Source organism: Corapipo altera, unplaced genomic scaffold (assembly GCF_003945725.1).
Source record: "Corapipo altera isolate COAL_440 unplaced genomic scaffold, ASM394572v1 2b, whole genome shotgun sequence".
Taxonomy (NCBI): Eukaryota; Metazoa; Chordata; class Aves; order Passeriformes; family Pipridae; genus Corapipo; species Corapipo altera.
The window spans coordinates 1823876-1850435 of record NW_020884874.1 but is presented as its reverse complement, the minus strand read 5'-3'; the positions used below and the strand labels follow the sequence as shown (position 1 = coordinate 1850435).

At 34.3% G+C, this 26560-nt stretch overlaps 1 long non-coding RNA gene across 1 annotated transcript; it reads right to left on the bottom strand.

The window, feature by feature from the left end:
- On the bottom strand, nt 1-22991 carry LOC113960601. Its single transcript, XR_003532062.1, has 3 exons — nt 22916-22991; nt 16986-17044; nt 1-280 (listed from the first exon to the last, which is right to left on the bottom strand). It is a non-coding gene; the product is annotated as an uncharacterized LOC113960601 (long non-coding RNA).
- Nucleotides 22992-26560: the final 3569 nt, after the last annotated feature.

The window sequence follows — 26560 nt, the reverse complement described above, 5'->3', positions numbered from 1 at the left end:
TGGTCAGAGAATAAAGGTATAGAGTTGATACAAAAGCTCTGCTGACTCTCCTTTCATGTTTACCTTCTATCTGTCCACTTACCTGAGAATGAACTCATTCAGAGAGTAGTAGCTGTGCCCTGTACCAGACTTGATCCAGATCCCAGGTGCATCTTCCTGCAGCAGTCAGATGGAAAGGGCATGAGGGAAGGGCTTCAGTCATACCACAAGACCAGTGTTAACATAGCTGCACAGCAGGGAAAGGTACCCTTTGTAGAGGTCAATGCAATGTATGACGCTCCTGAAATACAACACATCAAAAAGTGCAAAACTTCAGAAATTATCACTTGAAGCATTTTTTACAGCTAGGGTTCAAATTCATTTTAAAAGACAGAAAATAAGTGCAAAGATTTTAGGATGTGAAAAGGATTTTTTTCTTACTTTAAACTTTGTAAATGGTCTTACATTATGGCTAGAAAAAAAAAGTAGAAAAAAAATAAAACACAAGTGTTTGCTAATATTCCTAATACTGAGAATTTTATGAATGCTTTTATATTTTATATTCTTTTTCCAAAACACTTAGTTACATTTTCATATGTTAAATCCATATTTTATTACCAAAAATTATAGTTACATAAAACTGAAAAAATGGCATTGACTACTATTTGAATTTTCAATTGTGAGGCACTTGGAAAACCAAGCAAAACTAAATTGCTTTTAGCAACATTTCTATTACAATTAAACAGAAAGGTATTGGAATAAGAAAATACATTTAATGTCATCTAGCCAGCATAGCAGAATTTGACATTGGACAAGAGATCATAGCAGAAAAATAAAGAGTACAGAACAGACATCTCTAGAATACACACACCATATACCACAGTTTTGGTCTTATAATCTCGTAGTTTATCTGAATCATATGAGTTAGCTAAAGTGCAGTTGTTAAATTTTCAAATTTATTTACTTTCTCTTATTCAATATTAGTAGTGTATTTTTGATCTGGGATGATCTGTATGTCCTTTATAGCCTCCATAACTACTTGTACAAGAAAAAACCTTGTGCTGTAAATCCTTCTCCTAAAGAGGCAGTTCTCTATTCTGTTTGGCTGCCCCACAAACAGTTGATTAACATGTAATATTTCTATATATGAACAAATTTGAATTGTTATTTATAGTTTACACCTTTTCCACAGAGGAAAATATTTTTAAATAATGTTGTGTCTTAATTGAAATAAAAATTGTTATACTAACGCTAACCATCCATGAAGATTTTTTTTTACCTTGTGTAAGGAGATTTTTATCATTCTACTTTATAACAGTCAGGATGAATTTTAAATCAAAGAAACTATTTTATTTCTAAACAAGTTTGTTATCACAGAAGATGCACTTCTAAAAAACTCAGAACTATATTGGTATAAGGAATGAAACTTTTTCTGCCAACAAAACTTCCACCAACATAACATGGGCTTCCACATTAGAGGTAAGGAATCAAATCAAAGCACTTCAGAGTAAAGGGTATTTGAACTAAAAGACTTTACCCTCATAATGACAAGCCATGAGCCATGACTCTGTTTGTGCCAAGATTCTTCTTGACAATAATTAATAGAAATGAAAACAGAATTGCAAGAACAGTTGTAGAGAGAAAACGTGACTTGTATACAATTACATACTTATTTGAGTCCATTTTATGAAGTCCTCGTGGGTGGGAAATGGAAGGGAATTAGCAAGGGTATCAAACATCAGTAATGTGAAACTACAGTCAAAACTACCACCACCCACAATATGGCAAAACTCCACTCTAGGTACATATAATTGGGCAGTCATATTACAAAGACAGGCCATTAAAGCAGAATAAGAAGACTGAAGAAGGAAGAACTTCAGAGATAGAAGCCTGGTGGAAATATTTGTGATGTGCAAAATGTAGTCATTCTGGAAGAGAAAAATACTTCTTTCCTTACTCATAAGTGAAATAAAGAATGGAAAGCCATAAGGACCATAGAATTACTGCTACATACAGTCAACTACTGATATAGAAAGAAAAACAATAAAAAAGGGTAGACCAGAAATCACTTACTAGTGTAGAGAATGTTATTATGTAAGACTGAATGATGCCATGGCTTCAAACAGAAACAAACACAGGAAAGAGTATTGCAAAAAAATTTCTCCTTGAATCAATTGATCAAAGGAGAAATACAGAATAAAATGTATACTGTTAATAAGTATGATTATGAACATCCATGAAGTGTTTGCAATAGATATTTAAACTCAAGTCAGCAAAACAGTTAAGTAGTTCTGGGTAAAAATTTCAAGACATTTTTTAAGAATCCAAGTCAATATTTTTATGCATGAATTTTGAGCATTGAAATATTCATGACTTTTTTTCAGGAAACTGAAAAAGGGTATTGTTTGCACTGTCATATCATAAGTGTCAAAATGATATATCAAATTACAAAAAAGATGGAACAAACCTGGAAACACAATGTTGTTTTTGTACATGGTTTGAAAATATGTCAAGGATTTAAATTCATCAAGTAAGTATTTTCTTAATGCAGTTTACTAATGCTTTTTATTACCACTCAATTTTTTTAATGTCTCACTCTCAAAAAGTCATTGTCTTATACATGTACCTGGTTGAAGAGGCACAATTACACAAAGACCTACCTCTCCACATATGTGAACAGATATGACATTTTCTCTTTCAAAGAAGCAACCGGTATTTGCTTGCATTAGTCAGTACATTATACACTGAAGACCAATAAAACACATTGTTCTGTTTGAATACAGTTATAGAAGTTATGGGCAAGCCAATGAAATTTTTTATCTGTGAAAATTACAAATTGAATACATAACAGAAAATCAATTAAGTAAAGAAAATTGTAGCCAAAATTATGTACCAGTCCAAACTTCAGCCTTATTTACTGAATATGTTTAATCTTTAGGCAGTTTTCTAAATTTACAAGTGTAAATGGTCTTTTTCAATTACTGACCTGTAATTTACTGCAATTATTTGCCTTTGTGTGACCAACATTAGATACTCCTCTTCACAGATTGGTTTATGTTCACATATAATATAGACATTACAGATTGAATAAATCCCAGCAGACTGATCATGAATATAGCCAATAAACAAGGTCTTAAAATCTGTTTTAATGCTATAAGTATGGATTTTCCTGTGCTAAACAATCTTAGAACCTAATCCCTTCAGTACCTCATTAATCAATAATATAAACATTAGTTTCTACCTCTTGTCTCATGGCATTAGAACAAAAGCAGACTTTCAGTTTAAGAATGAGGGCCTAGTTCTCTGAAAATATTTAATTAATGTAAGCTCATAGACAAGAAATTATAAATAGTATTAGAAATATATATATGTGCATTTAATCAGTGAGAAACAAAGAGAAAATTATTAGTTAGGAAACATTGCAAAATATATTATTAGAATTCAGTGATGTGATTATAAATTTGACTGTGTAGTGAATGTAGGAGAAAGGGAAACTAATGCAAAAAAAAAAGCTTTACCAGAAATTATGCATGTTGAATGTAGAAAGATGTTTTGAAATTACCCAGCTTCTGCCTCCTGTATGTTTGTGGAACTTTTATTTTTACCATCCAGTGTCTGGGGGTGGAAATTGAAGATGGAACGTGTCCCTTCATTATTTTCATTGCTCAGTTTACCTTTTTTGTGGCAAATACTATAGTGGTATCTTAGTGGTGCTAAGTATACATATAAGAACAATACTTAATTTTATTAACAAATAATGCTGAGGCAGTTTCTGTCCGTTTGTCTATCATTGCAGTCTCAGTGAGATAAGGCAGGACCCTTCTTGCTTCAAGAGAGACCTTGTTTCCACTGGGAACACAATGCATCATGTATCAGAACATATCTGTATATTTTCTGGTGAGGGTAAGCTAGCTGAGGTCAAACCTATATCAGAAATCATGCTAATAAACACTGAGGAAAGTAATCAGTGCTTCAGCAAACACCCATATCTCATTTTGCTTACCACTGCTGATGCAAACAGAGAGACCAAACTATCGCTCATGTCGGTGGAGAGCTTTACTTAACAAAACATGCATGAGATTTGGGCAGCTACCATGGGTTAACCAAGGGACTTCTCTGAGGATTAGGAGTTCACTTGGGCATACGGCTAGGTCATCCTGTTTTGATCAAGGACAATGGACTTCTTTTCTCTGTTTCTTTTCTTTTGTAACTAGCCATTGAGGAAATGTTAAGGCCATTGCTTGAACATTCTTTTTACACCCCTCAGCGGATGCACAGGCTGATCCCCTGTAGCTATCTGTTTGATGATTTATTGAACATGGTTGAAATTTACTATAAATATATGGCTAGCCATAGCAATCTAATTATGACATCCAGGTAATACAAGTAGAAATTCAATCCTTTGCTTCAGATGCTAACACACCAAAGCAAAACTTCCACCTTTCAGCATTCTTTTGCTTTTTGACTGGTTTTATTTTAATTTTTGTTTGGTTTGCTTTTTTCCTGCAAGAAGACATTATTTATTCCAGTTTAAACCTAAAGGACACATATTTTTAAATATATACAAAGAGTTCCACTTTAAGATGCTCCACCCTGTCTTTTTGCTTTTGGTGATATGAATCACTTTGTATGGTTCAATGTGTCCCATAATAATAAAAAAGTGATTCTGAGATAAAATATTCAGCAAAAATTATCAGCCAAGTTAAAAGAAGCTGAGTTTTTACAGATAGTGGTCAGATAAGAGATAATATTTCTTTTATCATGGTGTTTAGAGGTCTAAATTGTTACTAGTTCACACGAAATGAGAGGTATGTACACGGGGAGAGCGTAGTTTCATTGTTGAAGATAATTGTCTTCTTTATAAAAAAAAAAAAAAAAAGCAGCTGGATGTCTTAATGGACTGAAGAGGGGGAAACCTAACTGCTAAGTTAGGGCTTAGCCAAGAGCAGGTAAAAGAGACTCAGTCTGTGTCTGTGTGAGCCATATTGGATCCTATGGGAGCACAGGTCAGCTTCACCAGTAGCAGGCAAGCCAGAGTATGGAACCTTTACCATAAGAAGGTGACGGCAGTGCATTACCGCTTGGTGAATACAGCACTCCTAGAATAGTGCCAGTAAGTTCCTTTATTTGCTTCTGAACCACAGGAACTTTCCACCCCAAGTGTCTTCTATCTCAGTGTACTCTGTAACTGCTTAAGTCTGCCAAATGAGAGAAGACATAATTCTTCTTCCAGCAAGAAGGTTGAGCTATACAAGCTTCTCTCAACTAAAAATTACAAAATAATTATTTATCTTGTATTATATGGATAGCTATCCCTGACCAGACAAAACACTGTGACCGTAATTGGTTTGGTCTTTACTCTCACTAAAGTTCTAAATGACATGAAACATGAAGAGCTAGAGCTGTATTTCTGTCCCCAAATACATACCACAAGTACGTGATGATTGAACTAATGAAAATGCCTATTTTCTACTAGTAACATGCAACTAGCATTGTTTTCATGAACATAAAACTTGCCATATGGCTTAAATTTTGTTTGAAGTTACAAAGCTATTTCAAGAGAATAAAACACCTGCACTGTCTAGATACACTGTACCTTTTCCTTAATTCTGTTTGACCCTGATTTGAGAAACAGACATGAAAAGATATAACAGGAGGAGGGTTAGATTTTATTTTTCATTTACAGGACTTCATGAAATAGTAGTACTTTGGTACTATGACAATATAATCTGTGAGTTGATACTACTCATCGTGATGTTCAGGAATAACCAGGGGGGAAATTTGTGTTGTATATCTCCTGCTGCTGTTTCCACACAGGAGCTTTAACTTTTTTGTTTGCAGTATATATGGTTCTTGTTAGAAGGTAAAATGAACTTAGCAGTTTGACTTCTTTTGTGGAAATATACTCTAACAAATATCTGGAAGCATTCTAGTAATTCATGTCAAATATGCTAATCAAAATAACACATATACAGCTGTCAAAATTCAAGACAGCAACATTCCTCCCTACCAAATTACCTAAACCTTCAATGCATTGAAGTAAAAATATTTTGCAGTGAAAGTTTTAACTCAAACTCCAATACAGTTATTTTGTGTTGTCCAGATGAACAGAATGGGGAAACACTTCCCGGCTATTTCCACAAACTGTTCTAGCTCTTCTTGTTTAGTAGCTTACGGGATATGCATTACAAGGGCATGTCAAGTTTGGTAGAAGAACCAATGCAACAATAAATACGTATGTGCTATTGATAGGAGGAGATATGCATGACAACAAGGAAATATATTTCAGGTTAAAATGTACATAGCATGTTTTCCTTAAGACTGAACAGCAAGAATTATTAGAGCAATAATGGGAATGACAACATGTTCATCTAATTAAATTCTGGAATGGGAACAGAAAATGTGAAGAAAATTAAAATTTAAATCTCAATATAGCTGTGAGTGATATCAAAAATCTTATCTAGAAAAAAACACTGTAAAGATAAGAATACAGAAACTCAGTTGGTATAAATAAATCATGACTATCTACTGCGTTCACTAATTTCTTCTGGTTGGGAATCACATTCAAGGTCATTAGCTGTACTCTAGCAAATCCTGAAAAATACCTTCTCAGAGCACTGAAACTAAGGAAGTCTTTTTAGTACGAATGATTAACAATTTCAAACTCTACAGTTTGAACTGTCACAATTGTAGCCATGTTACTTTAGTTTCCTGTAGACAAGAGAAAGCAGTCATATTGCCATTGCAATGCTACCCTCTGATTCACTTAGTCTTAGGATGAAATGCTGAAGGCCATTACAACTTTCAGTGCTGTCAGGCAGGAAAAAATTTTCATCTGGGTTAATATAATATTTATCCCAAAATCAAGTGCCTTTCCTCATACCATTCACCTGTGGCTGTGAGAAATACCACTGTGGTGTTATTTTCCCAGTCAACTGAGTTCTGCCTTTTGGTATCTCCTCCTGATATTAACCTCTATAACCTTCCAAGGCTTAGTTATATCTGTAGCACATCCATGGAGTTTAAAGAGCTCTGTGGGTCTGCTTTTCCTGAAGAGTCTATATAGTTTGAAAAGTATACACTTTCAAGATTACTAACTTAGCTTATTAAAAAAAAAAAAAAGTTACATGCTCATAAAAAAAATAAAGGGATAGTTAAATTCAAATTCCTTTGTGCTGTTACTTGAACAACATCATGACCTTAAGATAAAGATTGTCTCTGGGTATCTCTTCTTTATTATATCAGCTTAGTCACAAAACAAAATATATGGTAGGTATGAACTCAGTTATAGATATGTTTTACAGAACAATAAGGGTATAAAATCTCTTCTTAAACAGGATATATTTAAAAAATAATTAAAAGATAATTATTGCACTAGTCCCTCAGTTGACTAATATGCTCCATCATGTAGTAAAAAATGTTTATGAAAGATTATACCCATTTATAAGAGGTTATAGTTAATATAATCTTATTCCTATAATAATAAAATTAAAACTAAAGGGATCTTTACCACAATATATTTAATAATTGTGTCACTGAAAGTGTTTGGGATAAGAAAATATTACTTAAAGGAATTGGGAGGAGAAATCCTATAGTTTTCATCTGTATCAGAATTTTAAGTCAGTAAAAAGGTCAAGCTTGAAATAATATTTGCTAGTTTTGGCTGGGATAGAGTTAAATTTTCTTCATAGTGGCTAGTATGGGACTATGTTTCAGATTTGTGCTGAAAACAGTGTGGACAACAAAGGGATGTTTTTATTATTGCTGAGTGGTGTTTACACAGAGCCAAGGCCTTTTCTGCTTTTCCTACTGTCATGCTGGCAATGAAGTTGGGGATGGATGGATGGCTGGGAGGAGACACAGCAGGGACAGGTGACCCAAGCTGACCAAAGGGATATTCCAGGCCATATGACATTGTGCTCAGTATATAAAATGGGGGGAAAGAGGAAGCAGAGGGGAGTTTCAAGTTTGTCTTCCTAAGTCAGCATTAAGCATAGGGCCTTGCTCTCCTGGAGATGGCTGAACACCTGCCTGCACATGGGAAGAAGTGAATTAATTCCTTGTTTTGCTTTGCCTGTGTTTGTGGCTTTAGCTTTCCCTATTAAACTGTCTTTATCTCAACCCATGAGTTTTCTAGTTTTTACCCTTCTGATTCTCTCCCTGATCCTGGTGGGGGAGGAGTTAGCGAGCAGCTGTGTGGGGCTTGGTTGCTGGCTGGGGTTAAGCCACAACATAATACAAAGACTGGAATACACTTATGGGTTTATTTCAAAATAAGAAAAATGTTTAGCTCAGAACCCTTGTCAAATCTTACTCATAGTTACAGGATTTCTAACTGAAATCTTGATCACATTTTTGAAAGATTTTTGTTCCGTCTTGGCAACTTTGTAAGTTACATGGAAACCAGGTTAAACAAAATATTTTTAAATAGGAAAAGAACATGTCTTTCACTAAAAAACTAGAATTGAGGTTACTTAAAGTTATCATAGTTGATGAGACAATTGAAAGGCTCCATGGATTTCCTTCTGATGAGGCACTGGGTGAAATTCTCTTCATCTGAATGAGGACAGAGAACTGAAAGCTCTCTTTAGTTCTCTTATAGCAGCACACTGTCTGGTTTTCAGGAGCAGTAGAAGTCACCCAGTTATATGAGGAACTTCCCTGTCCACCCTGAGGATTTCCAAGGGCTCAACTCAGTCTCTCATGTGGAGATGTGGTCCCTGCTATTAGCAATGTGAGTGCATCAAGTAAAAGATGAAAGAAAACAGAAAGGATCCCAGGAGGAGAAATGTGTCTTTCCTGAGTGTAAATGAGTGATCTAAACTCTAAAACTAGCACCAGGTTCCCTTCCACCCAGCCCTCTGACTGCTGCAGCACTGCTGTTCAAAGCACTGGTTGCATTGCAACACCCAAGGCAGGACAGGGCCAGTTTGTACCTGCTCTCTTCCAGCATTCAAATGTTCTAACCACAGAGACTTGACCTCTCCAGTGGGTCATTGCAGGCAAGGAACTACATAGCAGGTGAAGGGGAACATATAAGATTTCTAGTTAATTTCCTACTGTCTGGTAAAGAGAAATAGGTGTTTATTTTTAGCAAACCGGATCATCCTCTGAGGGCCTTTGCATTTTCAAGGTAGAGAAAATTAAGAGAGTACCCAGGTTGTAGGAGACAGATCTTCCTCAGTGAGTCTTCAAAGACAACAACCTCTCTTTATGAAACATTTTTATGACCTGGATGTTATTCCATTACCTTCCTGGAAGCTAGGTATCAAACTTTGAAGTTAGAGAGGACTATTTATATCAGACTTAGTCCAATTAGTTTTCTGTAAATATAATCCAATTGTTAAAAAATGAGTACGATAAAGACCTCCTCGTAAAATTATACTTAGTTTTTGTTTTCTTCCGTTGCACTCCTTGATACAACCTTTGGTATGGTAATATTTAATTTTTTTTTTTTTTTGAACCAGTCTGTTATTATATGAAATTGTAAAATCATTGTTCACTTTTAAATATTAGAATTAGTATCCTGGGTTTTTTCTACTTCCCTTTAAGACATACGTTTGTTTCATGAGAACTAGATTTTCTGGAAAAGAAGCTTCCATTTTATATTGATCCACAGTGCTTATAAAACAATTCTTTACTTCCGAACAGCAAAGGAACTAACTTTAATGGGAGATTAAACCTAATAAAACTTTACACAGTGCAATAGCTCTCTGTTACTTTCAGAATAACTCTTTTCACTGCCACTATCTAAAGCAAACATTTCCTGACCCATTTTGGCTCTTTTTCAGCATTGTGTTACATTTAATGTAACACTTATAGGCTGAGTCAATTTGGTAAAGTTGAATTTCCTCTGAATGTGTTGATTTTCAGGGAGCTACTTTTCAGGTCAGTAGTTTTGTAAATACAGCTCTGAAGGGGTAGGTATGGCTGGTTGTGGAGGAACTAATTCCTAAAACTGCTCCTTGTGCAAACTGTACATGTGCAGTACCATAACGACAGTAGTATACAAGGAATGCATTGTCGTGGGTTCCAGAACAAAACCCTTATTCTGGTCCTCCTAAAAACTCCATACACACCAGGAAGACTAACTTTTCTGCTGATTAACCTCAGTCCAAAGTTTAGCCAATGGCCTAATCACAAGCCTGCAGTCCCAAAGCACTATTCAATGCCAATATAGTTAAGAATAACTTCTCTATCTTTGTTGTTCTGTACTCTGCCTCTGTGTACCTCTGCCTACATCCTCTTAGATCTTTTGTTCCCTTCTCTTTCCTCTATTTGTTGCTTGCCTGAGTCTGTAATACTTGTTTTTTTCATGCTGTTCATTATGTCTTTCAATAATCCAAAGGCCTAACAGATTATCTTCCTTAAAATTCATAGCTCCTACTCTTTCTGCAAATCTCAGTGACGTTCCTTAGTCAGCAACGACCTTTTCCACTTAGTGCTACTTAAGCTTTCCAACAGACTTAGGTGCCTTTTTCTTTTCATGTTTTAGGCTTTTCCTTTACACTGAACACCAGATATGAATAATTTCAGTCTAAATAGTCTAGATATGAGTTGCATTCCAACATAACTTACAGGAGGCTTACTTCAGTCTGTCATCAAGCTTCAATCTCATACAATTCGGGTCATAGGTTACCCAGCTTAAAGTGTTAGTTCTACTTACAGTAGAAGAAAAAATACCAACTGAGGATATATTGTCAATTCATGAGCACAAATATAACGTAAAACAAATAAGGAACCTATGTGTATATTTGTCAAAATGTTTAAAAATCCGTAATGAGTATCAAATATGCTTTAACTCCAGGGAAAATGGAAAACCATTAAAAATACTCAAATAAATAGATAACTAAAATTCACATATCTAAAAGTTAATACATTGCAAAGTAAAAAGTAGATTGAAAAGTAACTTTTAACCGAGCACTTTTTTCCCAGCATTCTAGATTCACAGATGTGAACTTCCAAGTTACATTTCAATTGCCATATAATTGAGAAACAGTGGATCTTTTTGGGAGGGAACAAAAGAGACACATAAGGAAAAAGTGTTTGTATCCTATTGGAGGACTTTACAGAGGAAAGTATACATTTTAAATTAAAGACACATAAGTATTATCTAGTGCCAAAGTACTTAGAGTGTATCTTTTATAGCAATTCTTTCGTGTCAGTGCTAGAAGTGTAATTTACATCATAACAAGTATATTAATCTCCCTTTGAACTTGAAGGTGCCCCTACGGGTATGATATATTCCTGCATATGGAGCACTTAATCCTTTTGCAATTGTCATGTTAATTTTGAAAAATAAAAAATAGTACTTAATTTAAATTTCTCCACCCATGAGCAAAGAGATAAATAATATAAAATTAAATATGTACTAGTAAGTGAGTAAATTGTATTGATGGAAGACTCAAGGAACTGTTTTAAGTATTTTGATAAGTTGTTTAAAAATTCAGAAATAATATGTGAATTGCATTCATTATAATAAAATTAAAATAAAAGATTTAAACAAACTGTTACTAAACTTGCATAACTTTGCACTTTTTCTCATTACCTTAAACATTTTGATTATACTAGGTCTAATGTAGGTCTGGTTGGCTTTAGATCAAGATCTAGGCCTGCAAATCTGGATTTCATTTGAAATCAAACCTAAAAGTCAGCTTTTCCTAAAAGCTTATGGAAACAAAACTTTTATTGAAGACATTCTTTTTTTGATGGAGTAAAAAATCATCTAAAAAAAAATGTACCCTAATTGTATGTTTCTGCAAAATACCTAAATCTTTTTATGTTTTTCTTACTATGATCTGGTATGAAGGAGTACAGACAGTATTTTTCATATAAATCCCTATTACGACATTTTAGAAATCTTTAGAGTTTCAAGTAGTTCAGATAAATCTGGATATGAAATAGAATTATGAATTAAAAGCCTATGAGCTTTGGAATTTTTGTTTTAAACAAGCTGAAGATCCAGTCATCCCTGCAGTTTAATACACAGAGTGGTTTTTCTCCTTTGTTTTTTACTTTGCCTCTAGCCAAAGTGTCTTTATCTATATCTTTTTAATCCTTGAGATCATGTATACAACTTTCATTAGACATGTTCAAAACATATTTTTTAAAGTATATGCCATAAAAAACACAGAGTGAAATTCATAGAAAACATTAATTCATCCAGAGACTTTGCAAATTCAAAAATGTACACATTAGTCAGTAATAGACAGAAGCAAATTACAGAACACCTGTAATTTTCCATCTGCATGTACCTATCACTGCATATCCACAGGAGGCGCAGAATTAAGTCATCAGGAAAGATGCAGTAATACATTTATACAAATAATAACTCTGTGATAATTGCTTTATAAAATTATCATCAATTGTTTCAAATTTTTCATGATGAATATCTACTTCTCAGCACATTGAAGAACACAAGAGATAATTGTCTGAGTTGATAAAGTTCAGAGGGACACATAGTTAAGAGGGTAGTATTTAAAAACAGATGCAGCACTAGATGGAATAATGACAAATAATGAATCATTCCTAAAAGTTACAGGGTTTAGAGAAGATATGGGCCTGGAGTGCCTCATAAAGATATTTCCGTGGTGTCTGATACAACCTTTTTTGTCTCAGGCAACTTGAGCTTCTCAGTTAGAATCACAGAATTCTGCTGAATTTTAATGTCAAACCACGAGATCCATATTATCTCTAAATCTGTCTGTGGGACATCATTTTAGACTGTCTTTCCATAGGGAGTTTTAGTATCTACTGTCACTCATAATGATGCTGTCATTCACACTTCAAGTGTGGGAGGCATAATTAGCGTTTTTTAGTAATCTGCATCCTCTGGTCTGTCACCATTCTGTTGTACAATACATTTTTTCCTTTTAAGTTTACTACAGAAGCAAAGAGGTATTATCCTTTTTGTTTTGGGTGTAGGTTTTCCTGGTAGTATGACACTCAGGCAATGACTATATGTGCTGAGTCTCCTTCCTCTGTCAAGAATCTACAATGTCGGTTTGTGACATCACTGAAAACAGTCATAATTTCTTGTTGACGGACAGGCTAATTCCTTCTCAAAATAATATACAAAGACAATTATCAATCAGCAATACATGTCTACATAAAGTGTCAGAAATGCTCAAGGCAGAGGTTAAGCTTGCATGTCTTTAAAAGCTTTATCCATACTCACGCAGTTATATCAAGTCATGACCACTTAGACAATCTAATCAAAGCTGAAGTGTATTTAAAAAAACTTTTTCTGAAATATGCTTATTATAATCGTGTTCAGTTGTGAGGATTTTTAAAAGAATGAACAAGCCCTCTATTGTCAAAATGGAAGAACATCAGAAGTGTCTTCTGATGACATTTTAGAAAACCTCAAAACTTATTAATAATGTAAAAATTTTCCATTTCTACATTTTATATTGGCTATTTCAAGTTTTCATTTAGAACTACTTCTTTAAAAATAAATCATATTTCAATATGTAGCTCAAAAAATACAATATGCTCAAATTGCATTCATATTATTTCTACATGAGCAACACTTTTTGATCAAATCAAAATTGATTGTTTTCTAATAAAAAATGTTAACCTTTTCAATTTTTTTTCGGTCTGGAATAAATTTTTTTTTAAAGTATTAGGGAAATGGCAGTGCTCAGAAAGATTTACTGTTTCTATTCATATTAAAATTGATGCTTTGCTAGAGGCAAATTAATTGATTTTATGAGTTATTTTCATCATTTACTGTTATAAAGTTTCAGCTGCATATCCAGGAGGTTTTTAATATACACTGATGAGGAAATACAGAATAGCGTGTACAAAAATATAGAAATTGTGAAAGTAACAGAGTTCAATTTCAAAGTAGTCAAGTCCTATTTACTGTGACTCCCAGGTAAATTTATACACAAGAAATCACAGAGACCTTGTCTGCCACATTTTTCAGCTCTATGTACCTGACTATCTCAGAGATGCCAGAGAGGTACTACTTTTGTTAAGGGAAACACCTCTTGGCCTGTTTCTGTTAAGAAGTGAGCATTTCTACGGACATGACTACATGTGTGATTCAAAGGTGAGAATTTGGATATTTTAATGAGCCTTGTCTGGTAGAGATAATCTTAGCATCACTGAAGCCGGCAGAGTTACATCAATTGGTATCAGAACAGAATCTTCTCATAAAACTATTTTAAAACATAGGTGGTGCTGACATTTTTGGAACACATTGCTCAACCTTCGCAAGTTTGTGATTTGTTCTGTACTTTCAATGACATCTTCTATTAATTTACTGGAAATAAAGAATAATGAGGTCATCCTAAGGCTCAGTACTACGATGAAGAACTGTAAAAAGCTACAGTAAACAGTAATATATATATATACATACATGCACACATATATATACTTATGTTCAATTTTTTACATATCTGGTTGCTTAGGCAAAATAAGAAGTTCTTACCTTGTTTAAGAGGATTAATTTTGAGTATGTAGTTATCAGGACAAAATATTCCACTTTCACTCATTTCAAATGTATTTGTGAAATTATGCAATATGTCCTCCCTTTGGTTTATATAAAAGGTTTTTTTAAAGTACATTTATAATACAACTCTTTTTTTTTTGAGGGGGAGAGAGATTTCATACTTACCTCTCTATAACAAGTCACATTTGTGATGGGGAAATAAAATTCAGCCTTCTCTTCCTGATTTTCTCTTTCTCCTCTCAGCTTTTTTTTACTCCATTTTATTAGATATGACACACACCCACTCCTCTCCCCACCCTTCCACCCCACCCCCGCCACTTTTGTTTAGCGGTTCAGGCATTTAACACTCCCCCTGAAGCTAATCAGAGTTTACATCCCCCATGATACACAATGAACTCTCTGTGGAGCTCAAAAAGTGCATTCTATTTTTTTTTATGTGGCTTTTTTAGACTGCTTTTTGGAGAAAATCCTTAGTCTAATAAATTTCTTAAACACTTTAAAAAACATGCTTAATTTTTTTTCGTTTGGGATGTGTGGGGTTGTTCTGGGTTTTTTTCCTTGTAAAGGTTTTTAAAGTCCGTGGATTTGCCCCATCTTTGCTTCTCAATTCTAATCCCTGAACACTCTTAATCAAGTCTTCAGTAGTTTTAATTATTATTCAACATCTTATTTAGGATTAAAATTTTTCTATGATTGTACAGTGAATACAGATCATTAAATACTCATTGTATAATTAAAATTAAAAGAATAATCCCTCCAACAAAATTTCGAACAATTTAAACTACCCAGGATTTCAGAAAACTAAATGATTGGAAAGGAGATTTATAGCTTGGTCAAATATCCTTAAAGTTAAAAGAGATTTGTAAGCATTCTTAGGATAAAAAGTAATTGTTGGGACAAATCAAACATGAAATCTATCAGGTTTGATAGACTGTCTCCTATTGTGGTCAGTTCAAAGAGTAATAGAAAAAAAAGATCTAAGAACAAAGAGCAAGAGAGTGTAGAAAAATCTGCATTTATAGTCAAGTCTCTTCCTAAGCTTCAATATAAGAGAAAGCATAAACCCTGAAGATAAAGATCTCTGCAATAAAATTGTTATTAACTACAAAAATCCCTGGTATTCTTGTTTATTATTATCAATCTCTAAATTCATTTTGTTGTTGTTCTTGTTTAAGATTATGTCTTCACAAACTACAATCTCCAGGAAGAGCAGGATAACTGGGCAGAAATTTAAAATTTAAATGCATAACAAAATCAACAGTCATGAAAATATGTGTACAAAAATGCAGTGTTTCTAAATCTTCTTTTACACTATGACTATCCACTTTATGAGGATCATCATGTAAATTATCGTTGGCCATACAAAACCCAAACATATCACCCGTTCAATAAAATACTTCCATGTATTTTGACCCTATAAAAAGTTCATTAATCTATGAGTCACTGTAGAGATATTTGCATACAAGCATCTTGGTAAAATAGCTGAAGAGGGAAAAAAGAATCATGTGATAAGCTCATGTTCCTCTCAGAAAGGAAATATTTTTTATTGCCTATTAACAAGGCTTGAGACACACCATCAAGCCTGTACAGAAGAGCTTTTGGTGAACCCTGGTGCAAAAATCCCTACTGTAGACTGCTCAGCAAGATTAATGGTGGTCAAGAGCCATACAGAAGGTCAAGATGGCTAAACATAGCATTAGTCCACAGACACTGCTGTCCAGCTACCTGTTTTCCTGTCTGGGCAGTTTACATTCACACTCCTGTCAGTACAGACCTCCATAGACCAAATGTTGCATGTTGCCTTTGCATGGGCTTAGTGTTCTTTTCCTTTTGTTCCAAAAGTTTAGAACATTTTTTTTTTTTGCAGAGGTAATACTTCAAACTGCAACAGTGTGTCTCCTTTCACCCGCAACACGCTTCTCACATCTCATTATCTTTTCCTAGCCCTTCCTTTTCTACTTTGAGTAGTAGCATGCGTTTGGACTTTCTGTATTATCCTACCCTTTCCTGGCTCTTCCACAACTCCCTGAAAAGTAAGTATTGTGTGACTGTCCTTTCAAAACTGCTTTTTGGTACTTTTCTCACTTTGAATTCATTGGGTATGTTAAACTGCATTGGTGCAAATGCAGTGACAAAATAACTTGAGAGGGAGGTATTCCTATTTTGGAAAAGAAAATCCTCCAGTGTGAGTGTCTGAGTGTCTTAACACAGTTGATTAGGAAAATATGCTGTGAAATTCTCAGAAGACACTTGAAAAAAAGTCTTATCTGTCAAGGGAGGAGTGGGAGGAGAGGCAAAAGAAAGGAATTAAGCCATTCAGAAGAGAGTTTCCTGGCAGGTGGCTTGATTTGTGCCACTTCAGCAAATGGAGAAAAACAAACAAACAAGCAAAAAATTACAATAGCACTCAAGGTGATTCATTAACTCATGTTTTCATTAATGTTTGAGGATGTCATTAAAATGTTACAATATTGAGAATTTTTCCATGTATTAGACATTAGCTACTGTATCACACTGGGATATAGCCTAGCATTGCCCTATGTCTTACTGGGAGTCTGCTTAAAACCATCCTGTGTTGTCTGTCATCAGTGTTCAGTGTGGGACTTCCTGCAAGTTTTCAAAGACAATAATGAAACCTGGGGATTGTATCCTTTTGAGCAAGTGAGTCATCAAAACATCACAGATGTTCATTACCATATGAATTTAGCACAATTCTAAATCCCCAGACCACTGCTATCTCTGAATTTACCCTTTGCAGTGAATGGAGGAAAATTACTATTTTATTTATCTGAAGACTGCATTGTGATAAGCAAAGTCCTGGAAACAATCCTGTGAAATTCAATGCAGCAGACTTTATGGTAAGGAAAATAAAAAAATATGTAAAATTAAAAAATATATAATAATTTTTAATAGAATCAAGAACTGTAGTTCCTGTTTCTGTTACCATATGTAATTTTTTTCCCTCTCAAGAAAAAACCTGAAGTGAACCAGCACTTTCCAACAGACTTCCTGGAGACAGGTCAGTAAGTAGTGTGGGCCACAGCAGTTCTCATTAATTCGGTAGAGATTCTGGTAGGATGAACATAAGCTGTCCTGTGTCACCTAGCATAGTTAATGGCTGTGTTTAAATTACAGCCATGATGCTTCCAAATAGCCCCAAAAATTTCTTTTCCTCTTACTTTGTCTGCTCCTTTTTCTTCATTATATTTCCTTTAAACACCACTAAGTTTTTTTCATGTTAACAAATTCTCTCTTTCTCTGTACTGAACTTCATCGTGCCTTGATTTTGTTTATATGATTACAATTTGTTTACACGATTACAATTTGTTTAAAACTAACTGTATTTCAAAAATATTTTTTAGAGAAAGAAACAGGGGAAAAAGCATAGAATATGGTAAGGGCTTTAGACAGTGACATGATATTTTAGGAAATTTAAATTCATTGAAGTGTATATAAGACCAAAAGCATAACAATACAGAATTAAAATTCAAATTATCCATTCTGGATCCATGAATGCACACAACTCTATGTACAGGTAGGCAGGGTGTGGGAAGCATTCAGGTGGCTGGAAACCTGAGCAAAACACAGAGGAATTCTTTCTACAAGTTCCAGCTACAGTTGAAAATACACATTGTGATTTTGAGGAGCAGATACACTTCTTATTATTACTAAATTTAGGTTTATATTTCTCTAAGAAGAGGTGTAAAAAGAGAAGGGAAAAAATTCAGCTGAACACACCAATGTAAAAAGGGAATCAAAGATATTTATCTGTAATGTGAAACAATCCCTTTACATACAGTTACACGAAGCTTTTATTAGAGGTCCTTTGATTTTAGTTCTAATGTTTACTAAGTCTTCATGTGCAAGACACATATTTGCTATCCTCTAACTCTTCAGGACAAGCAAGCAATACCAATAGGTTTGAGGTTACTTCCCAGTTTAAACTGAGTGAGATGAAACAAAATGCCAGTTGTGTAATCTCAAAGATTTGACATTATCCGAGGAACTTGTAGCCACTGCTTTTAATTGCTAAATTTAAAAAAAAAAAAAAAAAAAAAAAGAAACCAAAAAGTTCAGGCAAACTTTCTCAATCACTTTCTGATATGCAGAGTTTGAACAACATTAAAAAGCTGCACAACCATCATTTATAAGTGTGTGTGGAGAGGTGTGTGCATCAATTTTAAATTAAAATTTCCAGTTTCTATCTGTAGAGGATTGAAAAGCTTCTGGTGTTATGGGGACCAGTGGCACCCACACAAGTGTGTGGTCAGTAATCATATGGGATAATTTGACCCTCCCAATCAACTCTTCACTGAGGACCTAAATGAAATGGTTTGCATTGAATCAAATAACTTATGGGCTGATACCTAAGAACCACACAAGCCTTTGCAATTATTCAATTGTTTAGTAAAAGGGCATGGTTTCATATGACATAAAGCAATCAAATTGATAACTAGACTAACATAGTAATTTGATGTTAACTCAGTAAATACAAGCATATTTACTTCACATTTCTGCATAATCAACTAGTTCAATTGAAGGTGAAGGTTTCAGTGGCTGAACTACTTCAGCCAGATATCAACCCTTCATAAGACTTGAAAGTAAATAAGAGTGACAATCTTTATAACTCCTCTAACTGCCAACCTGTATGTGCAACTGTTGCTTACTTTGTTCTTTATTTATGTTTAAAACACTTGTTTTGTCAAATAACATGATCACTGATCCTTCAGTACTTGGGATAATTGGTACCAGTAGGTCAGCTAAATGGTTCATCCCAACTTGTCTATATTGCTAATGAAACTCCAGCATTATCACCTCTTTTCATTCCATGGGGAATATAGTTGCCTAGTACCCTCACATGTTACAACCCTGTCCTTTCCCCACTTGCTGAAAGACGCTTCAGTGACCTATTTCCATATGAAAGTATAGTTTCTTTTGTACTCTAGAAAATACAAAGTTAAATCCTAACCAGCTGAGAATCTGTCCCGGTTGCTTATTCTCTGTTAACTACTGCCTAGCACTCCTGCTGTGTCAAAATGCCTCACCAGTACCTCCTGCAGTGGGCTATGTCTTAAAGGCACACATTAATCGTTAATTAACAGATTATAATTTAAAAAATAAACTCCAAACAGCTCATTATAGTGACATTTAAATCATTCGATTCAGTTAAATAGGATGACAGTTTATTTAATAATGATCACAGTGTTCCTCTGTTCTGTTGCTTTTTTTCCCTCTTTAGCAGCATTCTGATAAAAAAAAAAAAAAAAAAGATACGGTAGACAAATACAATTCAAGTGGTCTTTTTATGAAACAAAATTAGTGTGAGATGATTTGACTCTGACTAGTATTGTTTCTTGAAGGATGGGAGAGGCAGCTGTGAGAACAATCTGTTTCTTCTAGGAGCCAACTATGCATGCCTTACTGTGTAAAATAGTAATAATTGTAAAAAATACCAGTTTGGCTGAATGAGTTTTGTAGGATTCAGCTGACTTCACAGTTTTAAGGATATTCTTTCTTTTTAAGAATGACTGGCTGTTGTAAAATGTGAGGAGCAAACACCTTTACAGGATCTATTTTTATAGAAAGAAGCATCTTTCTGTATGATCCCCAGATGAAAAGCTGTCATCTGTCTTCTGGATGAGTTTTATCCTCCTCCCCTTCAACGGCAAGTTTTTTGAAACCGCAGAAGACTCCAAGCAATTCTTTATCATTCCCTAAATAAAGACATCAGAGTATTGGCAGACACCGTACATGAGCAGGAATGGGCAGCTGTCTCTGAAAGCTTAGTTAAAAGCTGTGAAATGTTATTACTAAGTGTATGACAATGTGATGTCTCCTACTACTTTTAAATGGTGCTTTAAAATGATGCTTCAAGCAGAAGTTTTCTCATTTATGATGTATTAGCCTAAGTCTTTAAACTATTCCATGGAAGGAGTCTTACCAGTCCATCAAAGGTAATTAAAAGCAGAGAGTAAACTTCAAAGGCAAAGTGTAAATTGAATTGGAGGAAAAAAAATAAAGAAGAAAAATAAGGAAGAAGAAATTTTTTTTAACCTTCCTTTCTTTCATCTGGGAACATTTATAAAGACACATCTATTGATAACATGCTATTAAGAAGTTTTTAAGTATCACCAGAAATAAAAACTGTTCCCTGAATTTTTATTCTATTTTATAGAACTGATGTAAAAAGATTAATGAGGTTGCAGTGTTAAGTGTTACATCACACACTCTTAATGGTATCTTATTATTAAGCAAATAATGCATTCTACTAATAGCTTGGACATTTATTGTTAAAATTTTAACTCTCTTCCCTTATTGTTTTCCTTGGATCAGTTCTATTGCTGGTCAAATAATGCATTCTTTTTGTATAGTGCTGTTTCTTAAATATCTGTGCTGAGTATTCAGTCTGCTCTCTGTAGAGCACAAAACTTCAACTTTGTCTCTGCATGTATTCATTATCACAGTATTTAATTACAGGATGAGATAATATTTCTCAAATAGCAGAGTCTAATGTTATGTTATTTATTCTTGGATTTGTACCTTATTTTTTTCTGGGAACATTCAAAGACATTTGCAACAAATATAATGCAGTGGAAAATTTAAATTTTATTATCATTATTTGAAGCATCAAAGCTGTTAAAAACTTTAAAAAATAGAAATACTTAAAACATATTCTTCCTCTCCCCTGTCTTGCTTTTCTTTCAAAACTTGTCAAATGTCTTGCAACCATCTCCACATAGAAAATAATAGCCATCAACAAGGATAATGACAGTACCAATAAACATCATATTCAGAGAGAACAAACCTACAAAATTTCAATCTGAAAACTATAGGTTTAACAAAGCTATGAGATGCTATAATGGACTGTAAAGGAAAACATGATTCATTTAACTTTATAGGTGAGTACTTCCCTGTTATAACAGGCAGAAATCATCTTTGCTGTCTTTAGTCAACTCTAGATACTCTTTTTTGTAAAGAGATAAATTGTTAAAATATACTGTGAGATAAATTAATGAGTATTTATTTACCTAATGAGCAATTCTTCACAGTTTTCATACTTTCAAGGTCATAATGCATGGAGCTGGTTTTGTGCCATTGAGATTTTTTATGTATTATGCTCCAAAACCTACTTCCAACAAAAACCTCAATCTTTTCAAGTCAGGATAGGGTGAAACAGTAAATCATGATATTGTTCTTCGTTTATGATTCAGCAGCGGGTGAAAGGCTTATTCCACCTCCCGTGGGAAATAACCTATTAAAACTTTGAGTTTCTTTTGATCTTAATCCAAAGCTCATCAAAATCAATTGTTCTGTTTCCATTGACCTCTAGTATCATTAATACTAGATATTTTGGAGTGTGGCTGAAGTCAATATATGTTACATGAATGCAGCTTTACAGAGAACCATTGGTAGTTTTTTCTTAACTGCTTGCTTGTGCTTGGTAACTATTTAAATGGGGCACCTGAACTACAGGAAAGAAATGAAGAGAAGAAAGTGGCTAACATGAAACCACATAGTGATTTTAGTTTATATTTCTGTTTTATTTTGATTTAATTTAAAGTCAAAAGGAAATGTGTAGAATGCAAAATATTTCCGACGATGAAACAGATATCTTGTAGGAAAATAAAAGCCATATGTACAATATTAGAAGTAACCAAAAGCTGAAACAATCAATTCAAAGGTAGAAAAGCACATATTTCATAAAATTTGAAATGGAGAGATGTTTAATATAAAAGTAAAACTAGAAGAAAAAGAGAAAGAGGAAAAATATGGATAAGCTGATATATTTTTCCTTTTTTTTTCTTCTCTCCATTGTTTGTTACATTTCCATGTTTTATGCTACCTTAAAATTAGATGTGAACTCTAGCCTTTATTGGTGTTTAGTTTTTACATAGAATTTTGTTGGAACTACTTTTATTTGTGAGGTTAAGAGCATTTTTCAAAAGGATCATAATTTATTTGCAAATGGTTACTACTTTATTCTTTCTTCTGAAAATTCCAGACCCAAAATTTATTCTTTTCATTTTTTTGTTGAAAAGAAAGGGAAGAAAACATTTTGAGTCAGGGTCTTGATACATTGCATTGCAATAGATTTTGATTTTATAACAAAGTTGTTACTTTTCAGTTTACCAAAGGGATACTGTCATGGTTACAGGAAGCTTTTTTGCATTTTATAAACTGTAAGTGATTTTTCTTTCTGCATGTTATTTGTACAGATATTTAGCAACTGCCTGTGTCCTGGGCTCAGCATTGAAGTTTACTTCTGAAAGATGAAATGAGAAATGTTTTTTTTCTCAGGCCTTTATTGACAGAAGCATGAAACCCATGGAGTAGGACAGGGACCACAGAAAAGGAACAAAAGATTGTTGTTTGGTTGTTGACTTGATAGCCTGCAATTAGCAGTTACTTCTGATAAACGCATATAGCTACACTTCCTCATTTGGACAGAGCACAGATCTATAACCTCTACAATCCTACCTGATCTGTAGAGTGCATGTCTTTTTCTCATATTTATTTGTCATTGTCTGGTAGAAACAGGACAAAGATTTTTCTGTGGGATAGAAACAAATGATAAAGATTAATCCTGAATATGGATTTCAGAAAATTACATCTCTTTAACATTGCTTTGTGAAGAAATTGGTTACAGGCCAGACCCTGATATTGTACACTTATCCTCTGAGAATGCCATTTGCAATGACAAAATAACAAGGGACATGTCTGAACTACTGTAAGAAGAGTCTGTCCTCATTTTAGCTATTTGTTTCTATATGAATGTCAATGGCATCAGCATATTTCTCAGTGCCTGAAAATTCACCTTCAAGCATCAAATAAAACCAAAAAGTCTTTAAAACTCCTTCAAGAAGAAATAATATATTTCTTTAACTGTCAATCCATGTTTAATGATTAATTCAAATGAACTACAGGAAAATGAATGCAATTAAAAAGAAATGAGAAATGGGATTACATCCTCTGTATTTGTACTGGACTACCTGGTAATGTTTATATCCTTAGTGATCAGTTCCAGTGAGGTCTGAGAAGAAGGAGAGGTAGTTCAAAGATATGCGTGTTCTAAACTTTTGCCAACTCTGGAGACAGAGTAAAGAACAGAAATCGTTGTTCCCTCTGAGGAAAGAACAATTATAACTTGGTCAATTTGGAGAGGTGAGGATGACTCTGGGGAGACTGGGAGCTCAGATCTGTAAGTTCTGTGCATATGGGAGGGAGCATGGAATTGGTTAGGAATATGGGATACATTCTCATAGGAAAACTGGCTTCATTAATTCTGCTAATTTAACTTAGCTTTAACTTTAACTCCTAAGCACAGTAACAATGAGGTGAGAGCCCTTAAATGGGTGAATGCACATTGTATGTTGGTTATTACAAGGCTGACTTATAGATACATTTATATGTATATATGCAGATGTAGATATGTATCTATGTGTACATATATGTGTGTGTCTGTATATGTACATATATAAATATGTATACATGCATGCAAATGTGTGCATGTGCTTGTAATAGAGAAGGTGCCAGTAGATGGCACTCAAGAATGTATAACTGATGAGCTTGTTGGCTCTGTTTTCATGAAGAAATCAATAAGAAATCTAATCAGTTCCTGAAACAATGATGGCCTCCATCCAAGACAAAGGCATAAAGAAGTTTCTACTTGATACAAACTTAATGGTTCTCTCCAAAACTTCCAAAAAGTCTTTCTTTGCATTGACTAGGCATGGTTTGAATGTAGTAGGGCTCAATTGTTAACATTATGGCTGCCTCTGAAGTACTAAGTAAAAAGATTCGGATGTTATTTGCTTCTATCTCTGACAACACCTGTCCTGGTGTGATGCTTCAGTATCTAGCTAAACTTTTTTATCACCTGAATTAGAGCAGTGACGTCCAAACTGGTTAATGGGAGGTGACCCATTCATGCTAATCATTGGGTATTCTGGACATAGCATGGAGAATGACCCACACAAGAAAAAAACATAAAGTCTTTTCCAATAATTTACACAAACACTCCAGTCCTTAAGCCTGTATAATTTCTGGATATAGATTTATTATTGAGTTTTTGTAAGTGGTATTGTATCTGCAAGAGAAATAATGAAAAAATCTTTATATAAAAGAACTGAAATTAGGAAGAATTAGGTGGAACTTGTTCCTGGTAAAAAAGGATTTGAGGAAAACTTGTAACATCAGTAGATGGAGATTTTGATTCTTTATTAATCCAGAAGTCTGCTAGCCTAGAATATACAACTCTGTCCTCAGGCAACACACACATACTTCACTTCATCAAAACTTCAGTCTTGACACTACTACCACCCACATATGTCAGAAGACCTAGATCTACACTACCCTTTTATATGTCCAGATTCTTCTTGGAAGGACATCTGAGCACAGGGATGAGAATTTTACCATACTGCACAACCATAGCTAACCAGGTTTGGACAACTGGGAGAATAAACAGACAAGCCCCTCCGTATAGATACAAGCAGAACATTTAGAATTGAAGGAGGGAAGCAAGGGGTGGGGAGAAGGCAGGAAAGGAGAGAGGAGCATCAGTTTTTGCCACTGAAAGAGAAACCTAATAAATCAATAACGAAAAATGACACTCAGGCTAGAAAACCACATGGCTTGAAGACACAATTAAAAAAATACTCTTGCATGGGTTGATTTTTTTTTTTTAATTTCCTCTATGTTCAGTAAAATGGGCACTTGTTCTCTAAGAACAATCAGGCTTTATGATAAGTTACTTCCATACTGAAATTCCCCCTCTATGAGATACTCTTCTCAGGCCTAAAAACTTTATTTGACTGTTCAGATCTCAGATGATATGAGAAAGGAGTAGTGTACAGCCTGGGTTTGGAAGACCAAGGAATGTGTGTTATAAGCATCTTCCTTTCTAAAGGTCTGCAGCTTTACACCCTCCCCATTTAACCTTAAAGAATTAAACCTGACTGGGACCTGATTTGGGAGCACAGACTTTCAAAATGCTCACAGAAGAGCAAATTTATTCCTCCATATCAGTCAAGCTTGAACTTGTTCCTTTTCAAGCTTATGTACACTCTACTGCCCATCCCCTGTATCTTCATTTTCCTTAAAAAGACCTTGTTTTGACATCTAAATCTTATGTGGTATAAAACTAAGTCAGATGTACTGTCCTAATTTCTATGAATTATCTCATTCATGTACACACCATGGACATATAACACAAATACGTAGAGAGAGGAATTTGGATATTTATTCCGCAGCATAAAATGCTTGGATCAGCCACAATAGTTTTCCATGAGGAATGTTTATGCCTGTCGATCATTTTAAATATCCAGAAAGAGAGGAAGCCTGAACAAAACTCTAAAAGGCTACAGAGAAGTCAGAAAACTAGTGTTGCTGACTTCTTACCAAATAAACCATTTCTTTTTTTTTTTACAAATTAAATAAATTCTGAGATATGCTGCACTCAGAGGCAACTGTCATTCCTGATATAGGTTTCACAGATTATTTTTCCTGTTTTTCCTCAGCTGTAATAAAAATTCTAGTAGAATAAATTGAGAAAAAAGGAGAGATGAATGTTGAGAGGCTCACTAATGACTGCTTACTGCAGCATTCTTTCCATGATGGCTTAATTAACTAGTATGGTATATATCTGCTATCCTTAGTGACTACTTATTAAAACTTTTATGTATACTCACATATGCAGCTTTGAACGTAGCTTTTAAGATATAGGGGCTTTCCCCCCCCCCTTTTTTTTCATGATACTCTTCCTCTAATTCACTTAGCAATCAGATAACCCTAATTATATTTAGTTTACAAAAGGCTGCTGTATGCTGTTGTAATGTGCCACCCAAGAGATACCTCCTTGAACTTTGGTAGGGTTTAATACAAAACTGGTTAGAGAAGGCTAAATCTGGGAAAGAACTAATGCCACAAAGTCACTTTGGTTACATGGGAATTCTCAGTTTGTGGTACAGGCTCATGCCACTCTTAAAAGCTCCAACTGGTTTGATAGATTCCCACTTATTGCTACACTTCCTGCTCAGTCACAGTTACTTAAGAAATGCTATTTTGGATTTGTAGATGTTTTACAAGTGTTACATAAATTGCTTAGACAACTTTTTGCAAAACAGA